This window comes from Thamnophis sirtalis, unplaced genomic scaffold, assembly GCF_051295495.1.
Source record: "Thamnophis sirtalis isolate CommonGarterSnake01/CBP01778 unplaced genomic scaffold, rThaSir2_p1.2 scaffold_5, whole genome shotgun sequence".
NCBI lineage: Eukaryota > Metazoa > Chordata > Lepidosauria > Squamata > Natricidae > Thamnophis > Thamnophis sirtalis.
Window position 1 is genome coordinate 51,094,066 of NW_028261385.1, and position 16,641 is coordinate 51,110,706.

Genomic DNA, 16,641 nt, shown 5'->3' on the forward strand with positions numbered 1-16,641 from the left:
TCTGTTTTGGTTTTTGGAAGGCACAACAGATAATAAATTGCATTATTTAAAACTGAACACTAGAGGGTAGTAAAGATTTTAGGAAGAAAAATGCACTTATGAAAAAATTAGTAACCACTATATCAACAAGGTCAATAATAAGGTCCATAGAAGGTCTGCTTCTATGGATAGACTATGTCTATATCCAAACTATGTTATCAAAAAATGTAGAACAAATTTTATCTTCAAATACAGAGAAGATATCTTAAATAAATCTATAGTTGACAGGTCAAGAGAATGACTTGGACAAGGAAGTTTCACTGAATCTACAAAAGAAATTGGCTGATGTTTAAAATTCTAAAAAAAAATAATACAAATGATAAACAAGAAAGTGATCTGGACAATTTTTTCTATTGATTTACAAAAGAGGTCTGTTTAAGCATCAAAGTACTCTGTGCAACAAATGAGCCCCACCCTCCACCCATGCCATTACAACACAAAATAACAATGGGCACACAGCCAGCACCAATCAGCACCAATCTACCAATCATGATACAACCACACAACCAATCATTCCACTTATTGAAACAAAGTCAGCACTCCACACACACACACACACACACACACACCAAGATTTATAGAAAGATGGCAGCTCCGACCACGCTTTAACCCAGCCTGAAGATGGCAAATGAGACCCTGCCAAAACATTGCCAACACACACACACACACACACACACACACACACACACACACACACACACACACACACACGTGTATGTATATATACACACACACACATATATATATACATACACACATATACACACACAGATACATATATACAGTACATACATACATACATACGTATATATACAGTATATATATAAGAATTTGATGTTATAGTAAAATCTAATACAAGATAAACTTAAAGAAAGTGTAGGAGAAACAGATAGATACATAGATAGATATAGTGTGTGTGTGTGTCTGTGTGTATTATATACTTCCTCTTCTCCTCCATCAATTTCCATTTGACAGTATTTTCTCTGTCTAATAATAGGCTGAACTGGTCTTTTGGTGGTGGTGGTATTATATTAGCATTGGTATCCATTGGTACCTCTGAAGTTCAGTGTAAAATCACAGAAAATCATAACAATTTTCTGGGGAATTTGTTAAAAAGGAAATACCATATCTTTTAGAAGACCTATCGTTTCTAACATTGGCAGACAGTGTCTATTATGTTTGGACATTTTTTGAAGAAAAGTTACATTTCAAATCCAAATGCAGGGACTATTAAATGACTATTATTTGTTTTTTACTTTCAGAATCTAGAAATCTTAGCTTGTTAAAATAGATAGTATGAACACAATCTGAATTCTTAGTTTTCGTGAAAATACCATCAGATCTTATAATGTGAATCTTTTGTAAAATGAATGGGGTCTGAGCAGATTTCTACCAGAGAAATATAAATTCCAGTGGATTTCATTAAATGTGCTTTACCTGAAATTGGTTATTCCATTCCCAAAGAAATTGTGGTAAATTCTTTTGCACCTTTTCATCAGGAATTTTGATTAGCTGTTTAGTCACTTTATGTGTGCATTCTATCTGATACATTTATTCATCAGATATATATTCTGCCTTCATTCTATATAACTCAAGGTGTAATATATAATATTCCTTTCTCCTATTTCCCCCCCAATAATTACCCCATGAAATGGGTTGCACAGATTTTTAAGATGATGTTATAGATCTTTATAGTCATGTAGCAAAACTCCTCTGAGTCTTTTCTAAAATGCTGTTTGATTGTAGTTCAAAAATCTCATGCTCTTGTTTGCTCTGCCCTTTGCTATTGAACAATGTTTTAGAATGAGATGAAGGATAATGATAATCACATTTCTAATTCAAGCTAACTTTCCATGTTTATTTTCCCCCTTGAGTTTCTTTGCATGAAAAACTTACATAAATACACATTGTATTTAATGCTTCAAGAACAAGATAGCCAGAAGCTGAAATGTCTTAATTTTAGCATTTAAGATATTAAGATGTCATGTATTTTGAAATTAATATGTCTAGTTCTGTAATTGTATAAATACATTTTCCCCTTCTGGGGAAGGAATTGTTAAGATTGCCTTGATAATTATCTGTGATCTTTAATCAAGTAACCCATAAGGGAAGACTAGAAATGGACAGACAAAATCTATTCTCTAACCTTGAAATATTTTCATCTCCAGTTAGACATCTTAATTTTGCATTACTAAAGCCACCTGGGACAACAAACTTTCCTAATAGCCTTTTAGGTGGGAATCGCTATCAAATTGTCAATCAAAAAAATTATTTTGGGAATACGTAAAGTTAAAAGGTGTTGATTCATGATTTTTTCTTGAACTACGGCCCATTGTTCCGTTGTTTTTATATTAGTTTTATAAACCACATTTTCTTTGAAAACATTCTAAAAAGTTGCCATTGAACAGTAAATATATTGTGAGAATTGTGAATTGTAGATAGCAAGATTTCAGAAGTGGTCTGCCATTGCCTCTTTCCTAGGGTTGAGAGGGTTCGATTGGCTAAGGTCATTCAAATGGTTTCATGCCTAAGGCAAGACTAGGACTTGTTTTTTTTTTTTATTTCTAGTCCAGTGACCATTTTCTTAACCACTACTCCAAACTGGCTTTCTTTCTTTAATTAAATTACTTTAAACAAAATGAAATCTCTCTGGGCTCTACGCATTTTTTAAATCTCTTGATTTCAAGTTTAGCCTCCCTTACAACACCCCCTTCCATCAATTCTGATACTTATTTACCGTCTTAGGATCCTGCATTAGTATTTCCATTTCCATTATGTGGTAGTGATACATTATTTTCTTGGCTTTTAATAATTTATCTGAGCTTCATTTCTGGAATGAAGGCACAATATGTATTTTTACTATATCAATATTTGTTCAACCTATATTTCAAAATGCTCACATGAGGCAGTTGTCCTGATTATTTGATGAAATGGTAATTTTAGGAAAAAACTAGCATAAATAAGAGCCTCACATGTGCTGAGTCGGGTGTATAGATTTTGGAACTCTCTGCTAATCTTAGTATGCCACTATTAAAAACAAACAAACAAACAAATAGCTAATGTAAGAGGATAACACCACCTCCATTTCCAGTTGTGCTTCAAATGACCAGAAAATGGAAAATCAAGATCTTATTTAACATGTCACATAAGCTGTAAATGCCCTATTCAAATTTATAGGCTATCGTGAGTTCCTAAATCATTCTCTGTATTCACTATTTACATTGGTATTTCATGTCAGTCTTGGATTGTGAAGGAATGTGTTAAGGTATTTTCTTAATAGTGCTGAATTTATACATTCTGCATTTGTAAAATTTATGGTATGCAGACAAAAATTTAAGAAGAATTCATACCCGTTTTTCTCTCATATATACATATACAGTATGTATTCAAGCAGATATTTTGTTTATTGTCAATGGACCTTCATTTAGGAATTTAAGATGGTGTATTTAATATTCCTTCTTATTTTTCCTCAAATGAACTACTCTCTGAAATATGTTGGGCTGAGTGTAACTAAAGAGGTATTATGATGGATGGTGGACTTCAATTTGGATATATTGTTCCCAGTCCAACTTCTTCAGTACTATTTTTATCAGCAACAGGAGAACTTTTCATGGCAACCATTTTATGGATAGATCATGCTGTTTGTTGATATGTTTCATAAAAGGACAGTGGGGTTCCTATCACCCCCAAGCAATGTAGTATGTTTGATTTAAGAAAAAATGAATTATAACCATATGTGATAATCAAGAGACATATATTAGAGGGCATTTTAGATTACATGCAATGAGGGTTATTTATTCAATTTGTGCGGTCATCCATCTGTGAATCTAATGATGAACAAAATAAAAATAAAAATTCCAATAATATAAAAATTAAAATACAGAACAGTCTTAGATTCCAATATAATTTCTATCCAGAAGAAAGATAGCCAATCCTTCCTTCTTCCACCCTTTAAAAGTATATTGGAGTTATCTAATTACAGCAAAATGTAAGTAAGCATTTATCATTTTTCTCCTCCCTCGAGAGTCCAATCCTAAATTATGCAAATAAAATACAGTGTTCATAAAACAGAATAAGCACTCACACTAATGCTGAATTTGCCATTCTGAAACCCATTTTGGGAAGCTCTTTAACATCTCTATGATCCATAGTAAGTAAGTAAATAAACTGAACAAGGAGAGATTCAACCTGGAAATAAGAATACATTTTCTGGCAGAGCAATCACCCAATGGAACAGCTTGCCTTCAGAAGTTGTGGGAACTTCATCACTGGAATTTTTCAAGAAGTGACTGGACTGCATCTGTCAGAAATGGTATAGTATTTCCTACTTGGGTGGGGGATTGGACTAGATGACCCACAAGGTCCCTTCCAACTCTGTTAATCTGTTAATCTCCTTTTCCCAGTATGTTGTGAAACAGTATGTTTATAGTATGAATCTATGGAGATACATCCACTTCAGTGCTGGGATTCAATTTTTTTTACTACTGGTTCTGTGGGCGTGGCTTGGTGGGCGTGGCTTGGTGGGCATGGCAGGGGAATGATACTGAAAAATCTCCATTCCCTCCCCACTCCAGGGGAAGGTTACTGCAAAAATCCCCATTTCCTCCCGAACAGCTGGGATTCGGGAGGCAGAGAATAGATGGGGGCGGGGCCAGTCAGAGGTGGTATATACCGGTTCTCCGAACTACTCGAAATTTCTGTTACCGGTTCTCCAGACCTGGTCAGAACCTGCTGAATACCACCTCTGATCCACTTACACAAAAAGAGTCTACTCTAGTTATAACAAACATCTAAAAAGAATTCCTTTTTGCTAAGTGCATTTTCTTTTTCCTGAAGATCATTCATACTCTGACATACCATTCAATTAATATCTGTCAGACTTTCATTATTAATTTGGTTTTTTGGGGATGCAGCACAAAACAAAAGAATAGCTGAATTTGCAACCACTGTTTATCATCAAATTTCCTTTGGTTGTGGTAAAGTAGTTATCTGAAGGAAGAACAAACTTTTCTGAAAACATTTTCTTCTCACCAGGGAATATAGCAAAGAAATAGTTTTTAAATCAGGGGAGCATGACCTACAGAGCTTTGACAGTTCTAACCACCTTCTCTCATCCATAACTCTTAATTTGGTAGGCCATTTTTTTTTGTTTACACATCTCTCACTGGACAGGCAGCAGGATAGAGAAATGATGATTCCCCCAACCTTCATTCTTTAGAGTAATAGGTGATGTTTTTGAAAGTTTTCTAGACCAAGTCTTTTTTAAAATCATCTTTTCCCTACAAGATATTGCCTTCCCTCTCAAAAGTTGCAGATGTTTTGTATATGCCTTTTTGTATAAATCTGAGAGGAGATGAAACAAAGCAAATGTATTATTTAGTTACAGAAAAGCAATTGAAAATCTGTCTTAATGTTGAATACAAGAAATGCTTTCTCCCAAGTCTAAAGTTCTACCTTGAAAAAAGTTCCCTAGAGAAAGTGTATTGTCATTTTCTCATTGGTAACTTGTATTGTCTTCTACAATCATCTAACTTTAATTTTCCAAAATAACAATAATGGAGGATAATGATTATATGATGTGAAGGATGGCTGGATGATGCTAAGAAGATGGGGAAAATGTCCTATGTATCTAAGGTTTACACCTCTTGGGGAACTGCTGTTCAGAATATTCATGGCTTCTTGCTTCAATGTTCCTTCTGGCAGAATGTGGCTATTCCTGCACCTATGGCTCTTTCTCATTGATGGTTACCTCCTCTATTTATGGCGCAGCCTATGGTCTTTATGAAGAAGTACAGTCCAACTAAAGTAATGAGACTTTCAATAAACCTTTACAGGATTGGATTCCGCAGATACCTCAAGAGAGATGGCCCAATGATGGGGGAATAGTGCCAAGACAGCAACAGCAGCAGCTTTTTCTCTAATGAGGTATCAGTGCTACTAGAGAAGTTGGCACTATGATTTCAATACCAAGTTATTTTTGAGTTTTGATCAACTCTGCTTGTTCAAGTATGGTGGCATTAGTGAACTCTGTAAAGCAATCACATCTCCTTTATATGTTATTTTATTCTAGGCCTTTCAGACCTATGTTCCAAATGATCTCTCTGAGGACAAGTAAGGCGAGGATTATTCAGCTTCTTTATACAATCCATAGAAATATTTAAAATATTTGAATCTTTAAAACAGAGTGTAGAGCCATCATATCCCTTCCAACTCTGCTATTGTATTGTATTTGGCTCTGAAATCTGTATCATCATTCTTGATCCAGAACTAGAGTAATGTCTAGAACATAACAAATTGAGAAGAATTGGTACATATTGCCGAAATAAAACAGGATAGAATTCATGTTCTCCAGAGATAAAATGTTCAGAAGCCAATTTATGTAGAAAAGCTGAAATAAGCAAAATCTGAACACATTCCTAGAAAGAATTGTAATTGTGATTCAGGAAAAATAAATAAATTCCACACAGAGGTCTAGAAGGGCAATCCCTGATAGTCCATCATGAGCCAAAATCAACAAAGAAAATGAAGTCTCTATTTCTATAGCAATCCTGAGAAGACTAAATTCTAGGCACAATTTTAAAGTAATAGTAAATCTAAAAACTTTGCTTTGAGCATGAGAGAGCCCCTGGGTGAGGGTTTTCCTTGCCACAATAGCCAAGTTATTTATGCCTTCAGTACATATATCAAAAGCAATTTAACTGTTTTCAAAAACACAATAATGTTACTCAGTTTTAAAAGAAATGATGATTATCATGACAACTACAGAAGTCGCTCATCATTCTCTATGGTGCTGCTCAAGCTACCTTAAATGGGGCTTCTTTCTACTTCTTAACACTTATAAGAAGCTTACCCCAAACTGTAAAATGGGATAGAAAATTCAAGAAAATTGAATTAATATGATTTGTATTTGTATTTATAATAGTTAATGTCTGCCACACTTTTTACTATTCATTTTTTAATGTGGGAAAATGGGAGGGGATACTATATGGAGTTGGGCGATATGTAGCCATAATAAATTCTTCTTAGAAATTCAGGGTCATCCTTTGACTCTGCACCTGGCTGGAACTGGATGAATGGAAGCTGCCAGCGTGGCAGTGGAAGATTGGACTATGTGATGGACTTGTGGTGATCCTCTGGCACTCAAAGAGGTGGCTGAGAGGTTTCTTTGCCAGCCAGCCACTTCCCAACTCCGGTCAGCTTGCCATCTGATGGACACAGTTAGTTAGCTAGCAGTTAGCAGTTAGACTTATATACCGCTTCATAGGGGTTTCAGCCCTCTCTAAGCGGTTTACAGAGTCAGCATATCGCCCCCAACAACAATCCGGGTCCTCATTTTACCCACCTCGGAAGGATGGAAGGCTGAGTCAACCCTGAGCCGGTGAGATTTGAACAGCCGAACTGCCGAACTGCAGTCAGCTGAAGTAGCCTGCAGTGCTGCATTTAACCACTGCGCCACCTCGGGTGGGTGAATCAGCAGCGATAAGGGGACCAGTTTGGGGACATGGCCAGCCTGCCAGTCCTACTGGTTCAGAAAGACAGGCCTGATTTTTACTACCGGTTCGGCCGAACCGGTCCGAACTGATAAGAACCCACCTCTGGTATAGGGGCAGGATCTTGAACTTTCAACTGGGTGAGAAAACCTGGAAGCTTTCAGATTTGGGTTTTCCCAGATATGCCAATATGGCTTTCTTAATAAATTGGAACTTTGAGGAAACTTTTGCCTCAGACTCCTATTTGCCTCAGATTTAATTTTGGATGCTATTTGGAACCCTGACATTTAAATTATAAAATTAGTTAAATCCAATTGGTTATGCAATTATTTATTGCAACTCTTGACTCTTCCGAGGATTGCTGATCTAAAATGTTGTGCTCTAACTTTGCAGTGAGGTCAGTTGAAATGTAGGATTTTTATCTAGGATTCATTTAGTGTGTAAAAGAGCAAAATATACTTTGCTTTATTTCCAGTTAAATTAGAACAAAATGTGATTGAATATAGGCAGCCCATGACTTACGACCACAATTGGGGCCAGAATTTCTGTTGCCAAACAAGGTGATTGTTCAGTGAGTCATGCCTGATTTTACAATCTTTTTTTGCAACAGCTGTTAAGTGAATCAATGCAAATGTCACATGAATAAGTCAGTCCTTAAACAAATCAGTCTTCCCCCATTGATTTTGCTTGATGGAAGCCACATGGGAAGGTCACCAATGGCAATGACATGAACTTGAGATGCCACAACTGTCATAAATACATGCCAGTTGCCAAATGCCTGAATCTGACCAGGTGACTGTGGGGATACTGTAATAGTCTTAAGGGCCAGTTATAAGTTGCTTTTTTCAGTGCTGTTGGTTGGCTAAATGACTGGTTCTTAAGTCAAGGATTACTTGTAGCCATTTGGGAGTTTCTTTCAATCATTATATCTTTTGCTCTAAAGCTCTTTGGTGATTGTGAAGTCTTCTCTGCAACAGAGAATATATCATTCATTAGGTAGATGGAAAGAGAAAGGCAGCTTCCATGACTCACTTTGTCACAATTCTGTATAGAATTCACTTATTAATGGATTGAAAAAGAACATGCATGGCAGGAGTTATTAACATTTGACAGTAGACATTTTAACGAACTATACCTGCCTGTATAAAACAATACTAAAAGCCCCTGAAGTGTAACGTCCTTTTTTAGTTTCAAAAGATAGGCAATAGTGCACAATATCTCTAAATTCTGAACATTTCTGACAGCTTTAACAACTTTAACAGCTTTAACTTTAACAACGATCAGTTATGTATCGGGCTGTGTGGAAATGAAAAGAATCGGTCCACGCATCAGAGAATTCCCAGTATAAGCTGAGGGAACAAAAGATGTAATCAATCAAGATTTTTATTCCACTCGCAATAAGGAATGAAGTGAAGGTGTCCAGTGAGATCATAGGAAAGAAAGACTTTAAAAGATTGTGTAGAAGGAAGACTGCAATGGGGATGTAAGGGCAGATTAAGTGCTGTTACAAAAGGCAGCTTTAAGCACAGAAAAAAAAGAGCCGGCCTGGTTATTTCATGGAGACTTCCCCCCCCTCTTTTGTCACATTGTTCTGAAAGTTAATTAGCTCAAAATAACTCAGAACATTGACCTCCTTTAAGAAATATGAGGGTTTGAAGAATACATTTGAGAGCAGCGTTCATTAAATATAGACTTTCTGTTGCTTAAAACAATTGGCATTCCAATTGCAGAAACTATTCTGATCAACTCCGAGTAAAGGCTAAACTGATGAAGCAAAGGTCCAATTGTTATATACTTTTTTTATATGAGTGATATGGAAAACTCTGAAGCTCCTCTTGTTATGAAATCCCAGGGAAGTAGATATCTTGAATGTTATAAAATCCTCTATTGGGATGAATTGTTATCTCTTTTATGGATATCATTTTTGTTTGCATAGGTTACAATTTGAATGAATCCAGAAGGAGAAAAATGATAAATGGGTAAAATAAGTGTATTTTGCTGTGACTGGATATAACTCCTGTATACTTTTAAAGAGGGGAAGAAAGGAAGATCCAGTTATCTTTTTTTTTCTGAGTCGAAATTGTTTTGGAACCTCAGAAAGCACAAGAGGAATGTGGATTTCTTTTTTGTCTCTCTAAAGTTAATAAGATCTGACCCGCTTAGAATCAGTTAAGCAAGCAAGGATTAGCCTATTGAAAAGTCTATAAGCCAGAGATACATATCATGCAAAATCCCTTTTACCTTTGATTTGTCTTTGGGAGGATTCTGTGGCACAGAAGATGTTTTAATTAAATCTATTCACATCAAATTGAAAATGCCTCATTGGAACAGAAATTATCCTTCATTTTCATATGGTATTAATGAATTTGCCCATGCAAGCTGTGACCTATTTCAAAGGATTCATAAAATGACAAGTTAAACCCATACTTTTAAATTTAGCTCAGTTCTCACACAGGGTGAGTTTGACTGACTGCTGTATTGAAGCAAACCCAAATGCTTTTAAAAAAAAACCCCTACCATTATACAACTTTTAAGAAAAATGAAGTCCATATAGCATTTGTTATTGTTGTGATGTGATGCACTGAAAGATACTGTATGTCTTGCATCCAGATTTTATCTTGGGGAGTGTAGCTCGTTTTCTAATGTTCAGTGTTAGTTTCAAATCAAAATTACTTTGATCATGGTATAAAAGAGGAGGAAGAGCTAATTAAAGCTTCATTGCTGGGTTACATCCAACTAATACGCAAACCTGCCTCAGAAAATTTATTGAAAATTTTAATTTCTTTACAGGAATGCCTTCGGGGTATGGTTTTAAAAGAACAAATTGGTGGCTGCAATATGCTTCAATTGTCATACACACATACCCTTAATCTCACCTTTTTAACTGCCCGTTGACATAAATTCACCTCTCACTGTGTGGCATCAGCAAAGTCCATTATTATTATTTCTATCAGAATCACTGGACTCTATGCATTTCTGGGCAGGAAAGGTACAAAATTTAAAAATCCCGCTAAAACCGGAATGTTTTAATTTATATAGATGGATGAAATTATACTGAGTGGGCAGATCAAAATTAAAACAAATAAGAGAAACAAATAAAGGGGAAGCCAAAAAGGATGAAGCGGATTCAGTTAATTACTTATTTCAATGATAGAATTTTAAGGCTGTGTTTAAATTTCTTTTGGAAGTTCATTAGAATTAAATACCTTTACATTTTACCTAAATAATATCACAATATTGTCCAGAGTTATTACTTCAGTATAATGTTGAGATTGTTAAGAAACTACGTTCAGAGAAACAATGAGTTAATATTGCATGTGGCGCATTTTTCACGTTTTATTTTATGGCACCTTCTGAAAAATTATGTTTCACTTAAAATGTTGAAACATAATATGAATACAGTATGTATTCATTACCTATTATGCATTGTCAACAGTGTTCGTATTTTAATCATTAGCTAAACAATATTTGTATTTTGTGTGCCTAGATCCAGTCAAGGTCTGGATGAGTAAGATGAAAGCTCTGTATCCTGTTTTGAATTCAGTATAATAGTGGGTCCTTCTTACTTTGGATGTGAAATCATATCTATCTATCTATCTATCTATCTATCTATCTATCTATCTATCTATCTATCTATCTATCTAATCTATCTATCTATCTATCTATCATCTATCTATCTATCTATCTATCTATCTATCTATCTATCTATCTATCTATCTATCTATCTATCATCCATCCATCCATCCATCCATCCATCCATCCATCATTATTTATCTATATATCATCTATTGTGCCCATCTCTTTCAGACATTCTTACATAGAAACACTGAAATCAATCAGAGTTAGATTGGTCAGTATCACAGTTCTCAATCTATTCTTTTTTCTATAAATATTGATTTAACAGTATTATAATTAATCTTGCTTTATTCCTGAATAAAATTTTTTTACTTCCAATTATTTCCCATTAGCTGTGGAAATGTTTATAACAGTATTGTTTCATAACCAATTTCTCTCAATACCTATTACATCTTGCAAATGTTAGTTTTGAGTGTGTATTTCTTTAACACAATCCAGATCTTATATCTATTTTGTACCTTTTACTCTTGCCATATCAAACCAATGGTCTGAAACTTCAGAAGGATTAACAACTCATCAAACATATTGAAGTTGAAGATTGTGTTGCTGGCATTTTGTGGGTCGATCTGTCAATTACCTTGAAGATCCATGACGAGCCAGGTGTTGGTATAATTACGATATGAAACTGGCTTGCTGAGTCACTGCAAATCACAGCACCCTAGTGCAGAACTCTCAAGAATTTTCAATTTTCTATGGGAACTGGATTATTTGTGTTCATCTCTGCAGAAGCAGAGCCAGACTCATTTCTGGGCATTTTAAAAATCAAATAAATGGGAATCACTATCTATGAATCTGTTTTGCTGGGATCCAGATAACTGTTTGAATTGACAAAAATCCCCAAATATTTTGTTAATACTAGGAAGCCGGATGATAAAAGATGCTGAAAAATGAATGCTTTCAAGTTGGAAGGGAAAAGTTTCAAACTATTTGTTATTTTTATTTCAAAACAATAAATTGGACACTTTGTAACACTAATAGAAAATATTTTCCCATAGACATCCAGCCATCCTTTACGTTTCGTGATTTTCCACCTACGCAGCCATTTTCTTACAGCCGCAAAAAATGTTAAACCATTTCTACATTTCTCTTCTTGGATAGCAATATGGTATTCATAATGATCCCTAGTTAGTATAGAAAACAATAGAATATATGTTAAAAAAGTGCAAATAAATCTTTTAGATTTTTTAATCACTAGAAAAATATAAAAATACAATGCATTATCTTTGAGAAATGTAGCTAGTCTTATTAAGAGTCATTCTTTATATTTTACATTCAGATTATGTTGCTTAAAAGTTATTTAAAAGTTATTTTCCAATATCTCAGTTAACAGAGTTGGAAGGGATCTCATAGGCCTTCTAGTCCAATCTCTGCTCAAGCAGGGGACCTGTATCATTTTAGACAAATGATCATCCAATCTCTTCTTCCACTGATTAATTGTTCTAATATCCTGCAAAACTGCTCACAGAAGTATACTAATATATGCTGAATTATAAATATTGATGCATGGAGCATTCTTAACATATATCAGACAAATCTGGCTATCAAGGAGTAATTTAGAATACGAATATATTCTCATATATTGTAACTTTGCTGTAAGACCACCAGGGATGGGATGGGAAAAAACCTCTTTGCTGATGTTTTTATAATATTAACTTTAACCTTGATCTATTTTATATACCTCATAATTTTTTCCCAGAAGACACATGCCAACTTACCAAAAAGCTTATTCTTCACTCTTTGCAGCTTTGGTAAATAGAAAATACATGACACTCTTTTGGTAAGCAGAATCTGTTCATTTTGCAATAATATAAGCAAAAAATGTTCAATTCAAGTTTACTTTATAAGACTTCTATGGTGGCGTTCTGTGGATCAGAATGTGTGCTTCAAGAAGCCTTCAGTAGTCTCTCAAAGTTTTATCTCATGTTGGAGTGTGCTCTTTATCAGGCTTTGTAGCTGGATTTTTGTGGAATGACGAAATCCTGGAAAGGAATAGAGAATGTTTTTGTTTACTAATTACAAGTGTAGAAAATTTTAGTGGATTTTACAGAAGAACAGATAGAAAATATGAGCCTGACTGTAATGTTGACTCTAACTATGGAGACCTTGATTGTGAGGCTGACTAAAACTATGGCGTACCACTTGAGCAAAAAAGTACTAAGAGCACTGGAAGACAAAAGAGTGAGAAAAAAAGGTAAGAATGCCTTTCATTTTTGGATTATAATATAATGACAACCACAAGAAAAGTGGCAAGAATGGAGAGAAGGCGGGAATGCTAGAATAACCTGCAGAGAGAAGAATTACATCAGTTTTGCTTCAGGCAGTAAGCTAGCTGAATCACTTGATACTAAATTGACAGCTTTTGAGGGGAAAAAGAATGGATAAAAGACTTGGAAAGATGAAAGAGGAGATGAAGAAGTTAAGAAGATGGAAAGCTCTAAACCCAGAAATGTAAAACAAATAATGACAAAGTGGAAATGTTGGAGAGTAAAACAGATTTATAGACAGAGTTGGACAGAGAAGAAGTTTAAATGGTTCTATTAAAATTGAGAGATAAGGAATTTTGTTTGAGATTTAGAACAATGCCAGAAGATTCTAGTGAAGATAGAGAAAAAAATATTGAAATCTGAGTAATAGAATAGAATAGAATTCTTTATAGGCCAAATGTGATTGGACACACAAGGAATTTGTCTTTGGTGCATTATGCACATTCAGTGTGCATAAAAAGACAAGATACATTCATCAAGAATCATAAGGTACAACACTTAATGATAGTCATTGGGTACAAATAAGCAATCAGGAAATAATATCAATATAAATTGTAAGGATACAAACAACAAAGTAACAATCATAACAAACATAAGTGGGAGGAGATGGGTGATAGGAACAAAGAGAAGACTAATAGTAATAGTAATGCAGCCTTAGTGAATAGTTTGACAGTGGTGAGGGAATTATTTGTTTAGCAATGTAAAGTCCTCGGACTTATGAATGACAGCTCGGCAACAGCCAGGTGCGCCGGAGCCAATCAGGAGCGACCTGGAGTTGCCGGGCTGTCATATGCGCGGCTATTGGTTTCCCTGTCTGACAGCTCCGTATAAATAGCTGTCAGACAGGGAGGGGGTGCCGGTCTACCGCTGTTGTTTCGCATTGCCTGTAAATAAACGTTGGTTGACTTACCTTTACCTCAGACGCCTCCCGCCTGGTTCTTTCACAGAACTTAACTAGCAGAGTGATGGTGTTCAGGAAAAAAATGGTTCTTGTGTCAGTGTGCAGTGCTCCATAGCGTTGTTTTGACCATAGGAATAGGAACAATTTATGTCCAGGATGAGAGGGGATCTGTAAATATTTTCACAGCCCTTTTTTTATTCGTGCAGTTTTTTCTGCAGTTATAATTATCTCCTGAAGTATGTGTCTGTCTTGTTGGGTTGAAGAACCAAGCCAGACAATTATAGAGGTGCAGATGAGAGACTCAATTTGGTCCAACTAAGAAGCCATCATTAGACCCAGCCATATCAGACAATTCCAACCTTCTCCTTCTAGGCTGATGTTTCAGCCTTAAGAATTGATCCTTCAGCATGTTGGTCGTGGTAGTCCATCTTGAACTTTTTCCATATGAACTAATTGACCAAATGACCAGTACATGATAGTGCTTTCAAATGTGACATCACTAACACTCTGTTTACTATAGCTGGTTATAAAGATGCCAGCATTTAATGGCATGCGCATATATGAATCGAGGGTAAAGGATGCCAATAATTTCATGTTCCTTGTTCTTAGAAGTTGGTTCTATTTATGACACTGTTCGTCATCTTAAAAATCAGGATGAATAGCTTGCTGGGCTTTCAGACCTTGTTGGGGAATAAAGATAAATTGTTTCAGATTAATGGCACTTCATTCAAATCAAATAGTGGTCTTTTACCAAATGTACAAAAACAAAAAAGTGTTCTTGAAATAACAAGAAGGTTGTTCTCACAAGCAATCTGGAAGTTTACCAGACTATGAATTATGATTGATACTTAAAAACTTGGCAAGCTAAGGACAAACTGAGAATGCAGAGTATGAGATAAAATGGCATTCTATAGATCTACATTTAAATCACAAATTAAACGTTTTGCTCAGAAATGGATCCTTAAAAAGGCTAACATGTAGAATTCATTTTGTTCATTTGAACAGATTCATTTTTAATCTGTTCAATAGCCTATCCTTTATATTGTTCTCAACATTGCCTTTTCTCTATTTCAAATACAAAGCATTGGCAAATATCTGTGTTACAAAGCAATGCGCAACAGTCTCTTAAAAGAAATACAAAGTATATTTTTCAAAATAAGTAATCACTGTACACACATGGCTAATCACTGCTGTTAATTACTTTTGATATTATATTGAAATAATTTTCACAATGTTTATTTCAAATGTTACACTTAAACCTGGAATCAGAAATAGAGAAAAATCCAAATTTCTCAATTCATTCGAAATTTATTCCATTAATATGGGTAAAGATTTTATAATCTAGAGATGGGGGTTAATGGTAGTTGAAACAGGACTTACAAGAGGTGTGTCACATCTAGCAGATGTTTGTGTTAAAAGACTCATTATTAACTAGAAATACAAATTCAAATGTTCAAAGTTAAAAAGCCATTACTTTATACAAGCACCATTCATTGATTGATTGGCTAAAGCCACTGAATACTAACTGGTCTTTTTACACAAATAGATAGAATAAGATGATATATTTTCCTGCACTTCATTTTGTAAAAGTGCTAGGTGGTATTATTTTTGATGATGAAATTTGCAGAACTTTTTAAAAAAATTCATTAAAAAAATTGAAACTTGCCAATAATCATGTTCTATTTTACAGTTCCTGTTACCAGCCATGGTTAATTTCCCATTCTTTTTATGAAAATTGTGCAATTTGAAGTTTCTTAAATATATCCAAGATTGAAAATTGCTCCAGAAATGTAGCTTTTTGCAATCATTTAGTAGAACGAGGTCTACATATTTGGATAATTCCAGAGAGATTTACAGCTATGGTAACAGATAAAAATGAACCTCTATGATTGCATGGCTTAGGGTTAGTTATCTGCTAGACAACTGGAGAAGCCATTTTTTGTTCTATAAACCTTTTTATTTCAAAGTAAAGCTTCTATTCACAAAGACTTTCTCCCTAGCTTCATTTTTTTAAAAAAACTGAGTTATTGTTTTAACTAGTACCTAATATTTTCAAATAAATGCAAGTTAAGTATATTATGTTATGTTATATTACTATATCATATTATATCCTAGAATATTAAGATAGTGTCTTCAGAATAGGGCAGCCATAAGACATTTCGTGAAAATAAAAAATAAAAATAACAGATGTCTCAAAGAGAATGCAGAATCTAATGATTGATCAGAGAATGTATTTAGCTGCCTATTTTAGGACCCAGTCTATGGAATTATATTCAGTGGAATTTCACTCTTGACTTTTGTTTGCTATATT

General features: G+C 34.7%; 1 long non-coding RNA gene across 2 annotated transcripts in view; it reads right to left on the reverse strand.

The window, feature by feature from the left end:
- Positions 1–16,641, reverse strand: part of LOC148045362 (uncharacterized) — a 211,304-nt gene that overhangs the window by 65,405 nt on the left and 129,258 nt on the right. The window contains exon 3 of one of the 2 annotated variants that reach the window (XR_015696690.1): positions 13,003–13,144. This is a non-coding gene — a long non-coding RNA (uncharacterized LOC148045362). Of the gene's footprint in view, positions 1–12,322; positions 13,145–16,641 lie in introns of those variants that run through there. The other variant, XR_015696689.1, reaches the window with a different exon arrangement.